We start from the raw sequence: 12,128 nt of genomic DNA on the forward strand, positions 1-12,128 counted from the left end.
TGCTCAACAGTAATTTGTTCACCCATCGTAGAATACTTATGCTCTTGAGAGAAGCCACTAGTGAAACCTATGGCCCCTGGGTCTATTCTCATCATATCAATCTCCATCACTTTAATCTTGCTTTGCTTTTTTACTTTGCCTTTTACTTTTCACTTGCATCTTTATACCAAAAATACCAAAAATATTATATCTGTCAGATCTCACTCTCGTAAGTGACCATGAAGGGATTGACAACCCCTAATCGCGTTGGTTGTGAGTAGCTATCGTTTTGTGCAAGTACGAGGGACTTGAGCGTGGCCTCCTACTGGATTGATACCTTGGTTCTCAAAAACCGAGGAAATACTTACGCTACTCTGCTGCATCATCCCTTCCTCTTCGGGGAAATCCAACGCAAGCTCAAGAGGTAGCAATCTGGCGCCGTTGCTAGGGAGTCTACACAAAAAGTCAACATACCAAGTACCCATCACAGTCCCTATCTCTCGCATTACATTATTTGCCATTTGCCTCTTGTTTTCCTCTCCCCCACTTCACCCTTGCCATTTTATTCGCCCTCTCTCTCTATCCTCCTTCTCCGTTTTCCTTTTTCTCGCTTGCCCTTGTTTGCTCGTGTGCTAGTTTGTTTGCTTGTCGTCATGGCTAGTCTCGTATCTTCTCCGTTGTCTTCTGAGAATGAAGTTCTAAATTTTAAACAAAGGGAGGGAGAAAATCTAAAAGATGCTTGGTATAGAATTTGCAATGCTCAAAATAGATCTACCAGGAAGCAATCTACTTCAGTTCTTCTCCGCAATTTTTATGTAGGTGTTAATCCTTGGTATAGATATATCCTCGATACCATTACCGGAGGGAACTTCTTGGGTAGCCATACTTTTGATTCTTATAATGCTATGCTAGATTTATTTGGCTCACCACCTCTTTTGGTTAATGGAACCATGTTAACTTTGGAGCATGTTATGCAAAGACTTGAAATTATTGAAAATAAAGTTGCTACTATTGAATTAATTGAAAGTCTAGATAAAAAGATCCACAATCAAATTACTCAATATGGATCTAAGGTAGGAATGACTCTGAAGAATATCAAGGAAAAGGAACCCCTAGTTAATGAGAAGATAAATTCAGATTCCACTAGAATTGATAAACTTGAGGGTATCATTACAAACTTGGGAACCGCTTTTTCTTCCGTAAAGAGCACTCCAAGTCCTCCTACTAAAATTTCCAAGCTTATGTATGTTCCTAAAAATAAGGGTGAATCATCTAGTAAGAAAACTGCGGATCTTAAATCTATAAGTATTCATCCCAATCTTTTTGCTATCATTGAGGAACCAATTGCTACAAATGAATTTTTCGATCTTGTGCCTAAAATTTTGATAATCACTAGAAAGAAAGAAATTCCTAAGGGAAATAGATACCTAATCGAAGAATTGCCTACCAAAGATGGCAATACCTAGATCTATCTTCTCTTTTATGCCTAGCTAGGGGCGTTAAACGATAGCGCTTGTTGGGAGGCAACCCAATTTTATTTTTATTCCTTGCTTTTTGCTCCTGTTTAGTAATAAATAAATTATTTAGCCTCTGTTTTGGTTGTGTTTTTTGTGTTTAATTAGTGTTTGTGCCAAGTAGAACCGTTGGGAAGACTTGGGGAAAGTCTTGTTGAACTTGCTGTAAAAACAGAAACTTTAGCGCTCACGAGAACTGCTGTATTTTTTATTTGGAGAGTCCTATTTAGTTAATTATTTTTGAATATGATTAATAGATAAATTTCTCACGTCCAGAAATTTATTTTAGAATTTTTGGGGTTTCAGATCTTGCGCTAGCTACAGATTACTACAGACTATTCTGTTTTTGACAGATTCTGTTTTTCGTGTGTTGTTTGCTTATTTTGATGAATCTATGGTTAGTAAAATAGTTTATAATCCATAGAGAAGTTGGAATACAGTAGGTTTAACAGAAATATAAATAAATAATGAGTTCATTACAGTACCTTGAAGTGGTCTTTTGTTTTCTTTCGCTAACGGAGCTCACAAGTTTTCTACCTTAAGTTTTGTGTTGTGAAGTTTTCAAGTTTTGGGTAAGGATTTGATGGATTATGGAACAAGGAGTGGCAAGAGACTAAGCTTGGGGATTCCCATGGAACCCCCAAGATAATATAAGGACACCTAAAAGCCAAAGCTTGGGGATGCCCTGGAAGGCATCCCCTCTTTCGTCTACTTCTATTGATAACTTTACTTGGAGCTATATTTTTATTCACCAACATGATATGTGTTTTGCTTGGAGCGTCTTGTATTATTTGTGTCTTTGTTTGTTAGTGTGCCACAATCATCCTTGATGTACACACCTTTTGAGAGAGCCATGCATGAATTAGAATTTGATAGAATACTCTATGTGCTTCACTTATATCTTTTGAGCTAAGTAATTTTGCTCTATGTGCTTCACTTAGATCTTTTAGAGCACGGTGGTGGATTTGTTTTAAAGAAACTATTGATCTCTAATGCTTCACTTAAATTATTTTGAGAGTCTCTTAATAGCATGGTAATTTGCTTAATAAGAATATGCTTGGTATTCAAGATTTGTGAAACTTTCTTTTGAGTGTGTTGAATACTAAGAAAAGATTGAAGCATGATAATTGTTTTGAGATATGGAGGTCATAATATTAAAGTCATGCTAGTTGAGTAGTTGTGAATTTGAGAAATACTTGTGTTGAAGCTTGTGATTCCCGTAGCATGCACGTATGGTGAACCGTTATGTGATGAAGTTGGAGCATGATTTATTTATTGATTGTCTTCCTTATGAGTGGCGGTCGGGGACGAGCGATGGTCTTTTCCTACCAATCTATCCCCCTAGGAGCATGTGCGTAATACTTTGCTTTGATAACTTGTAGACTTTTGCAATAAGTATATGAGTGCTTTATGACTAATGTTGAGTCCATGGATTATACGCACTCTCACCCTTCCACCTTTGCTAGCCTCTCTAATACCGCGCACCTTTCGCTGGTATCATACACCCACCATATACCTTCCTCAAAACAACCACCATACCTACCTATTATGGCATTTCCATAGCCATTCCGAGATATATTTCCATGCAACCTTCCACCGTTCCGTTTATTATGACACACTCCGCCATTGTCATATTGCTAGCATGATCATGTAGTCGGCATCGTATTTGTGGCAAAGCAACCGTTCATAATTCTTTCATACATGTCACTCTTGATTCATTGCATATCCCGGTACACCGCCGGAGGCATTCATATAGAGTCATATTTTGTTCTAAGTATCAAGTTGTAATTGTTGAGTTGTAAGAAAAATAAAAGTGTGATGATCATCATTATTAGAGCATTGTCCCAGTGAGGAAAGGATGATGGAGACTATGATTCCCCCACAAGTCGGGATGAGACTCTGGACGAAAAATAAATAAAAGAGGCCAAAGAAGCCCAAAAAAGAGAAAGAAAAGAGGCCATAAAAAAGGGGAAAAGGCCCAAATAATAAAAAATTATTAAATTAAAAAATGAGAGAAAAAGAGAGACAGGACAATGTTACTATCCTTTACCACACTTGTGCTTCAAAGTAGCACCATGATCTTCTTAGTAGAGAGTCTCTCATGTTATCACTTTCATATACTAGTGGGAATCTTTCATTATAGAACTTGGCTTGTATATTCCAATGATGGGCTTCCTCAAAATTGCCCCAGGTCTTCATGAGCAAGCCAGTTGGATGCACACCCACTTAGTTTATTTTTTGAGCTTTCATATACTTATAGCTCTAGTGCATCTGTTGCATGGCAATCCCTACTCACTCACATTTATACCTGGCCAAACCTCGGGCCGGGCCGGGCTTCGGGCCGGGCCTAGCCAAGCCCGAGCCAAAAAACCTGGGCCCGAGCCCGGCCCGGCCCGGCCGTCGGGCCTAGTTTTTGGGCCCAAGCCCGGCCCGAACATGCAAAAGCCCGCTGGGCCTCGGGCCTCGGGCCGAGCCCCTTCAGAAAACTGCAAAAATGACGGGCCCGGGCCCGGCCCGGCCAGGCTACCGGGCTCAAAATCTAGGCCCGAGCCCGGCCCGGGAGCAGCGTCGGGCCGGGCCGGGTCGGGCTTTTTCGGGCCGGGTCAGGCCGGGCCGGCCGAGCCGGGCTGCCCATGGCCAGGTATACTCACATTGATATCTATTGATGGGCATCTCCATAGCCCGTTGATACGCCTAGTTGATGTGAGACTATCTTCCCTTCTTTTTGTCTTCTCCACAACCACCATTCTATTCCACCTATAGTGCTATGTCCATGGCTCACGCTCATGTATTGCGTGAAGATTGAAAAAGTTTTGAAAAAGTTAGAGTATGAAGGCTTGTCATCGAGGTTGTGCATGATTTAAATATTTTGTGGTGAAGATAGAGCATAGACAGACTATATGATTTTGTAGGGATAACTTTCTTTAGCCATGTTATTTTGAGAAGACATAATTGCTTTGTTAGTATGCTTGAAGTATTATTATTTTTATGTCAATATGAACTTTTGTCTTGAATCTTTCTAATCTGAATATTCATATCACGATTAAGAAGATTTGCATTGAAATTATACCAAGTAGAACTCCGCATCAAAATTCTCTTTTTATCATTTACCTACTCGAGGACGAGCAGGAATTAAGGTTGGGGATGCCTGATACGTCTCCAACGTATTTATAATTTTTGATTGCTCCATGCTATATTATCTACTGTTTTGGACTATATTGGGCTTTATTTTCCATTTTTATATTATTTTGGGGACTAACCTATTAACCGGAGGCCCAGCCCAGAATTGCTGCTTTTTGCCTATTTCAGTGTTTCGAAGAAACGGAATATCAAACGGAGTCCAAACGGAATGAAACCTTTGGGAACGTGATTTTCTCACCGAACGTGATCCAGGAGACTTGGACCCTACGCCAAGGCATCAGAGAGGCGGTCACGAGGGTGGGGGCGCGCCCCCTGCCTCGTGGGCCCCTCAGAGCTCCACTGACGTACTTCTTCCTCCTATATATACCTACGTACCCCCAAACAATCAGAACAGGAGCCAAAAACCTAATTCCACTGCCGCAACTTTCTGTATCCACGAGATCCCATCTTGGGGCCTGTTCCAGAGCTCCGCCGAAAGAGGGCCGTTATCACGGAGAGCTTCTACATCATCATAGCCTCTCCGATAAAGTGTGAGTAGTTTACCTCAGACCTTCGGGTCCATAGTTAGTAGCTAGATGACTTGTTCTCTCTTTTTGGATCTCAATACAAAGTTCTCCCCCTCTCTCGTGGAGATCTATTCGATGTAATCTTCCTTTTGCGGTGTGTTTGTTGAGACCGATGAATTGTGGGTTTATGATCAAGTCTATCTATGAACAATATTTGAATCTTCTCTGAATTATTTTATGTATGATTGGTTATCTTTGCAAGTCTCTTCGAATTATCCGTTTGGTTTGGCCAACTAGATTGGTAGTTCTTGCCATGGGAGAAGTGCTTAGCTTTGGGTTCGATCTTGCGGTGTCCTTTCCTAGTGACAGAAGGGGCAGCAAGGCACGTATTGTATCGTTGCCATCGAGGATAACAAGATGGGGTTTATTTCATATTGCATGAATTTATCTCTCTACATCATTTCATCTTGCTTAATGCATTACTCTGTTTTTAACTTAATACTCTAGATGCATGCTGGATAGCGGTCGATGAGTGGAGTAATAGTAGTAGATGCAGAATCGTTTCGGTCTACTTGTCACGGACGTGATGCCTATATACATGATCATGCCTAGATATTCTCATAACTATGCTCAATTCTGTCAATTGCTCAACAGTAATTTGTTCACCCACCATAGAATATGTATGCTCTTGAGAGAAGCCACTAGTGAAACCTATGGCCCCCGGGTCTATTCTCATCATATCAATCTCCATCACTTTAATCTTGCTTTGCTTTTTACTTTGCCTTTATTTTTCACTTGCATCTTTATACCAAAAATACCAAAAATATTATATCTATCAGATCTCACTCTCGTAAGTGACCGTGAAGGGATGGACAACCCCTAATCGTGTTGGTTGCGAGTAGCTATCGTTTTGTGCAGGTACGAGGGACTTGAGCGTGGCCTCCTACTGGATTGATACCTTGGTTCTCAAAAACTAAGGGAAATACTTACGCTACTCTGCTGCATCATCCCTTCCTCTTCGGGGAAATACAACGCAAGCTCAAGAGGTAGAAGTGAGCCATGGATATAGCACTATAGGTGGAATAGAATATGATGATGGAGGTTGTGTGGAGAAGACAAAAAGGGAGAAAGTCTCACATCAACGCGGCTAATCAACGGGTTATGGAGATGCCCATCAATTGATGTCAATGTGAGGAGTAGGGATTGCCATGCAACGGATGCACTAAGAGCTATAAGTGTATGAAAGCTCAAACTGAAACTAAGTGGGTGTGCATCCAACTTTCTTGCTCATGAAGACCTAGGGCATTTGAGGAAGCCCATCGTTGGAATATACAAGCCGAGTTCTATAATGAAATTTTCCACTAGTATATGAAAGTGACAGCTCAAGAGACTCTCTATATGAAGAACATGGTGCTACTCTGAAGCACAAGTGTGATAAAAGGATAGTAGCATTGCCCCTTCTCTCTTTTTCTCTCATTTTTTGTTTTGGTGGGCTTCTTTGGCCTCTCTTTTTTAAAGTCTGGAGTCTCATCCCGACTTGTGGGGGAATCATAGTCTCCATCATCCTTTCATCACTAGGGCAATGCTCTAATAATGATGATCATCACACTTTTATTTACTTATAACTCAATATTACAACTCGATGTCTAGAACAAAGTATGACTCTATATGAATGCCTCTGGCGGTGTACCGGGATGTGCAATGATCTAGTGTAGCAATGACATAAAAATGGACAAGCCATGAAAACATCATGCTAGCTATCTTACGATCATGCAAAGCAATATGACAATGATGCTCAAGTCATGTATATGAAGATGATGGAAGTTGCATGGCAATATATCTCGGAATGGCTATGGAAATGCCATGATAGGTAGGTATGGTGGCTGTTTTGAGGAAGATATAAGGAGGCTTGTGTGTGATAGAGTGTATCATATCATGGGGTTTGGATGCACTGGCGAAGTTTGCACTGACTCTCAAGGTGAGAAAGGGCAATGCACGGTACCGAAGAGGCTAGCAATGATGGAAGGGTGAGAGTGCGTATAATCCATGGACTCAACATTAGTCATAAAGAACTCACATACTTATTGCAAAAATCTATTAGTCATTAAAAAAAGTACTACGTGCATGCTCCTAGGGGGATAGATTGGTAGGAAAAGACTATCGCTCGTCCCCGACCGCCACTCATAAGGAAGACAATAAATAAATACCTCATGCTCCAACTTCGTTACATAACGGTTCGCCATACGTGCATGCTACGGGAATCACAAACTTCAACATAAGTATTTCTACAATCCACAACTACCCACTAGCATGACTCTAATATCACCATCTTTATATCGCAAAACTATTATAGGGAATCAAACATATCATATTCAATGATCTACAAGTTTTATGTAGGATTTTATGACTAACCATGTGACTGACCAATTCCTGTCATCTCTCTAAATAGATATAACTGAAGCAAGAGAGTTTAATTTTTTCTACAAAAGATATGCCCACGCTCTAACAAATATAAGTGAATCAAAAGAGCATTCTACAAATGGCGGTTTTCTATGTGAATAGAAACAGGCAATCCAAACTTCAAATGATATAAGTGAAGCACATGAAGCATTCTACAAAGCCATACTCAAAAGATATAAGTGAAGTGCAAAGAGCATTCTATAAACCAACCATGGACTATCTCATACCAGTATGGTGCATTAAATAAAAGTGAAAACTAAATGCAAAAGACGCTCCAAGATTTGCACATATCGCATGAACGAAACGAATCCGAAAACATACCGATACTTCTTGAAGCAAGATGGGATGCCTTCCGGGGTATCCCCAAGCTTAGACGCTTGAGTCTCCTTGAATATTTACTTGGGGTGTGCTACGTCTCCAATGTATCTATAATTTTTGATTGTTCCATGCTATTATATTATCTATTTTGGATGTTTATGGGTTTTATTATGCACTTTTATATTATTTTTGGGACTAACCTATTAACCTAGAGCCCAATGCCAGTTTCTATTTTTTCCTTGTTTAGAGTATCGCAGAAAAGGAAAATCAAACGGTGTCCAATTGACCTGAAACTTCAAGGAACTTATTTTTGGACCATAAGAAGCCCACGGAGTATCGGAGATGGACCAGGAGAGTCTCGGGCTGCGCACGAGGGTGGGAGGCGCGCACACCCCCCTGGGCACGCCCCCTGCCTCGTGGACAGCCCGGAGATCCACCGACGTACTTCTTCCTCCTATATATAACAATATACCCTAAAAACTTCGGGGAGCAGAATAGATCGGGAGTTCCGCTGCCAGAAGCCTCCGTAGCCACCGAAAAGCAATCTAGACCCATTTCGGCACCCTGCCGGAGGGGGAATCCCTCTCCGGTGGCCATCTTCATCATTTCGGCGCTCTCCATGATGAGGAGGGAGTAGTTCACCCTCGGGGCTGAGGGTATGTACCAGTAGCTATGTGTTTGATCTCTCTCTCTCGTGTTCTTGAGGTGATACGATCTTGATGTATCGCGAGCTTTGCTATTATAGTTGGATCTTATGATGTTTCTCCCCCTCTACTCTCTTGTAATGGATTGAGTTTTCCCTTTGAAGTTATCTTATTGGATTGAGTCTTTAAGGATTTGAGAACACTTGATGTATGTCTTGCATAGGATACCCATGGTGACAATGGGGTATTCTATTGATCCACTTGATGTATGTTTTGGTGATCAACTTGCGGGTTCCGCCCATGAAACTATGCATAGGGGTTGGAACACGTTTTCGTCTTGACTCTTCGGTAGAAACTTTGGCGCACTCTTTTAAGTACTTTGTGTTGGTTTGAATCGATGAATCTGAGATTGTGTGATGCATATCGTATAATCATACCCACGGATACTTGAGGTGACATTGGAGTATCTAGGTGACATTAGGGTTTTGGTTGATTTGTGTCTTAAGGTGTTATTCTAGTACGAACTCCATGATAGATTGAATGGAAAGAATAGCTTCATGTTATTTTACTACAGACTCTTGAATAGATTGATCAAAAAGGATAACTTTGAGGTGGTTTCATACCCTACCGTAATCTCTTTGTTTGTTCTCCGCTATTAGTGACTTTGGACTGACTCTTTGTTGCATGTTGAGGGATAATTGGATGATCCAATTATGTTATTATTGTTGAGAGGACTTGCACTAGTGAAAGTATGAACCCTAGGCCTTGTTTCAACGCATTGCAATACCGTTTGCGCTCACTTTTACCATTAGTTACCTTCCTGTTTTATATTTTCAGATTACAAAAACCTATATCTACCATCCATATTGCACTTGTATCACCATCTCTTCGCCGAACTAGTGCACCTATACAATTTACCATTGTATTGGGTGTGTTGGGGACACAAGAGACCCTTTGTTATTTGGTTGCAGGGTTGCTTGAGAGAGACCATCTTCATCCTACGCCTCCTATGGATTGATAAACCTTAGGTCATCCACTTGAGGGAAATTTGCTACTGTCCTACAAACCTCTGCACTTGGAGGCCCAACAACATCTACAAGAAGAAGGTTGTGTAGTATACATCAGGGTGCCTTGGGCATCCCCAAGCTTGAGCTCTTGCCTCTCCTCCTTCTCCTCATATCGAGACCTCCTCGATCTTTGATCACTTCATCCACACAAAAGTCAACAGAAAGCTCGGTAAGATCCGTTAGTATAATAATGCAAATCACTACTCTAAGTACTATTGAAACAAATTCATATTTTGTTTTTGCATTTTAGCTACTGTAATGTAACTTTTCCATGGCTTAATCCACTGATAGAAATTGATAGTTTCATCAAAACTAGCAAACTATGCATCAAAAACAGAATCGGCCTTAAATAAGATAGTCTGTAGTAATCTGAACATTCACCATACTTCTGGTACTCCAAAAAATCTGAAAAAATTAGGAAAAATAAAAAAATTATAGAAAGACAATGCAAAAAGTTTTAGAACCATTTGATGTTCCAGTAAAAAAATGTAAAATCACGCACTACAGCCAAAGTTTCTGTCTTGCATCGCACAAACCAACAAGCAATGTAAACATCCTAAAGGCAAATTTTGGCACATTATTTTTATAATACAATGAATTTGTACTTTATAAAAGCACAGAACAAAAATAAATGACTCTCTAAAACTTCCGGGTTGTCTCCGTGGCAGCGCTTTCTTTAAAGCCATTAAGCTAGGCATATAGTGCTCAAGTAATGGATCCACCCGGATCCCAAGGTATATCAAAGACAATTTTAATTAACAATGATTTGTGATTTAGTAGTGAGCACAAAGTAACATATATCATGCAACAACAAAGTCTAACTCTCTTCCTATGCATCGGCATGTCATAAAAGAACAATCCATGCACACATAGTAAAGGCCAATGCATAGTATAAACAGTTTCTTGCAATTTTATCATATTGGAAACATGGAGAGGCGGAGATGTAGTTCCTCTATCATAATATTTGCAAGTAGGAGCACCAAGCACATGCATATTATATCTATCAAAATTATCATGTGCAACGGTAAAATGCAACCCATCAATATAATCCTTCATAAGGGTAAACTTCTCCGATATAGTGTAGGCGGGAGAATTCAAAAAGATAATAGGACTATCATGTGTGGGTGCAATAGCAACAATTTCATGTTTAATATAGGGAACTATAGCAAGTTCATCTCCATAAGCATAATTCATATTGGCATCTTGGCCACAAGCATAGCAAGCATCATCAAAAAGGGATATTTCAAAAGAATCAACGGGATCATAACAATCATCATAGTAATCATCCTTCGGTAAGCACGAAGGGACATTAAATAATGTATGAGTTGAAGAGTTACTCTCATTAGAAGGTGGGCATGGGTAGCTAATCCGATCTTCCTCCTTTTGTTCTTCGCTCTCCTCATCATATTTTTCATCCAATGAGCCCACAGTTTCATCAATTCCTTCTTCCATAGACTCCTGCAAAATATTAGTCTCTTCTTGGACAGTGGAGGAGTCCTCAATATATGGTTTAACATAGGCATTAGAAGCATAATTATCATAACAATATTTAAGCATGGCAAAATTTTCAGATTTGTAAAGAGTAGCATCACACTTTCCAATCAAAGAAGCAATTTCATAAGCACCTTTAAAAGCAACAAATTCTTCAATTTGTTGAACATCATAGTAATTATAAACACCCTTAGCATACGAAGATATGATTCCATTATCACTAAACTCACATTGGTAGGGAAGGTGTTTCTTAGGGTCTTCATAACAACAAGTAAAATCATATATTTCACATAAATTCCAAGCATAGCATTGCAAACAATGAATTTGATCCAGTAAAAGTTTCCCTTTTTGAGATAAGCGGTGTCGCACATAACAAGCAAGCTCATCTAAAGATTTTTCCCTCAACTAAGCTAGTTGGGGTTTCAGCACGAGCACATAGGGATCGAAGATGATCCAAGTAAAAAGCTTCAGGAGTGCGATAGATTTTGAGTGGTTCTTTAACCATTGATGTAGTAGGTACAACTAATTTTTTTAGTATTTTTCGTTTCCTACCCATAACTAAAGATATAAAACAAGAGCACAAAATAAAAACTACTTAGTGATAAAGCAAACAAGCACACACGAGAATATTCACCCCACACTATAACTCCTCGGCAACGGCGCCAGAAAAAGGTCTTGATAACCCACAAGTATAGGGGATCAATTGTAGCCTCTTTCGATAAGTAAGAGTGTCGAACCCAATGAGGAGCTAAAGGTAGAACAAATATTTCCTCAAGTTTTATCGACCACCGATACAACTCTACGCACGCTTGACGTTCGCTTTACCTAGAACAAGTATAAAACTAGAAGTACTTTGTAGGTGTAACGGGATAGGTTTGCAAGAATATAAAGAGCATGTAAATAAAAACTAGGGGCTGTTTCAGGTAAAGAAGCAATAAAAGTTAGTATAGCGAGTGTGGAAAAGTGGTGGTAGGAGTTACGAAATTGTCCCTAAGCAATCGACTACTT

Source organism: Triticum urartu, chromosome 1A (assembly GCF_056163025.1).
Source record: "Triticum urartu cultivar PI428250 chromosome 1A, HENAU_Tu73, whole genome shotgun sequence".
Lineage (NCBI taxonomy): Eukaryota > Viridiplantae > Streptophyta > Magnoliopsida > Poales > Poaceae > Triticum > Triticum urartu.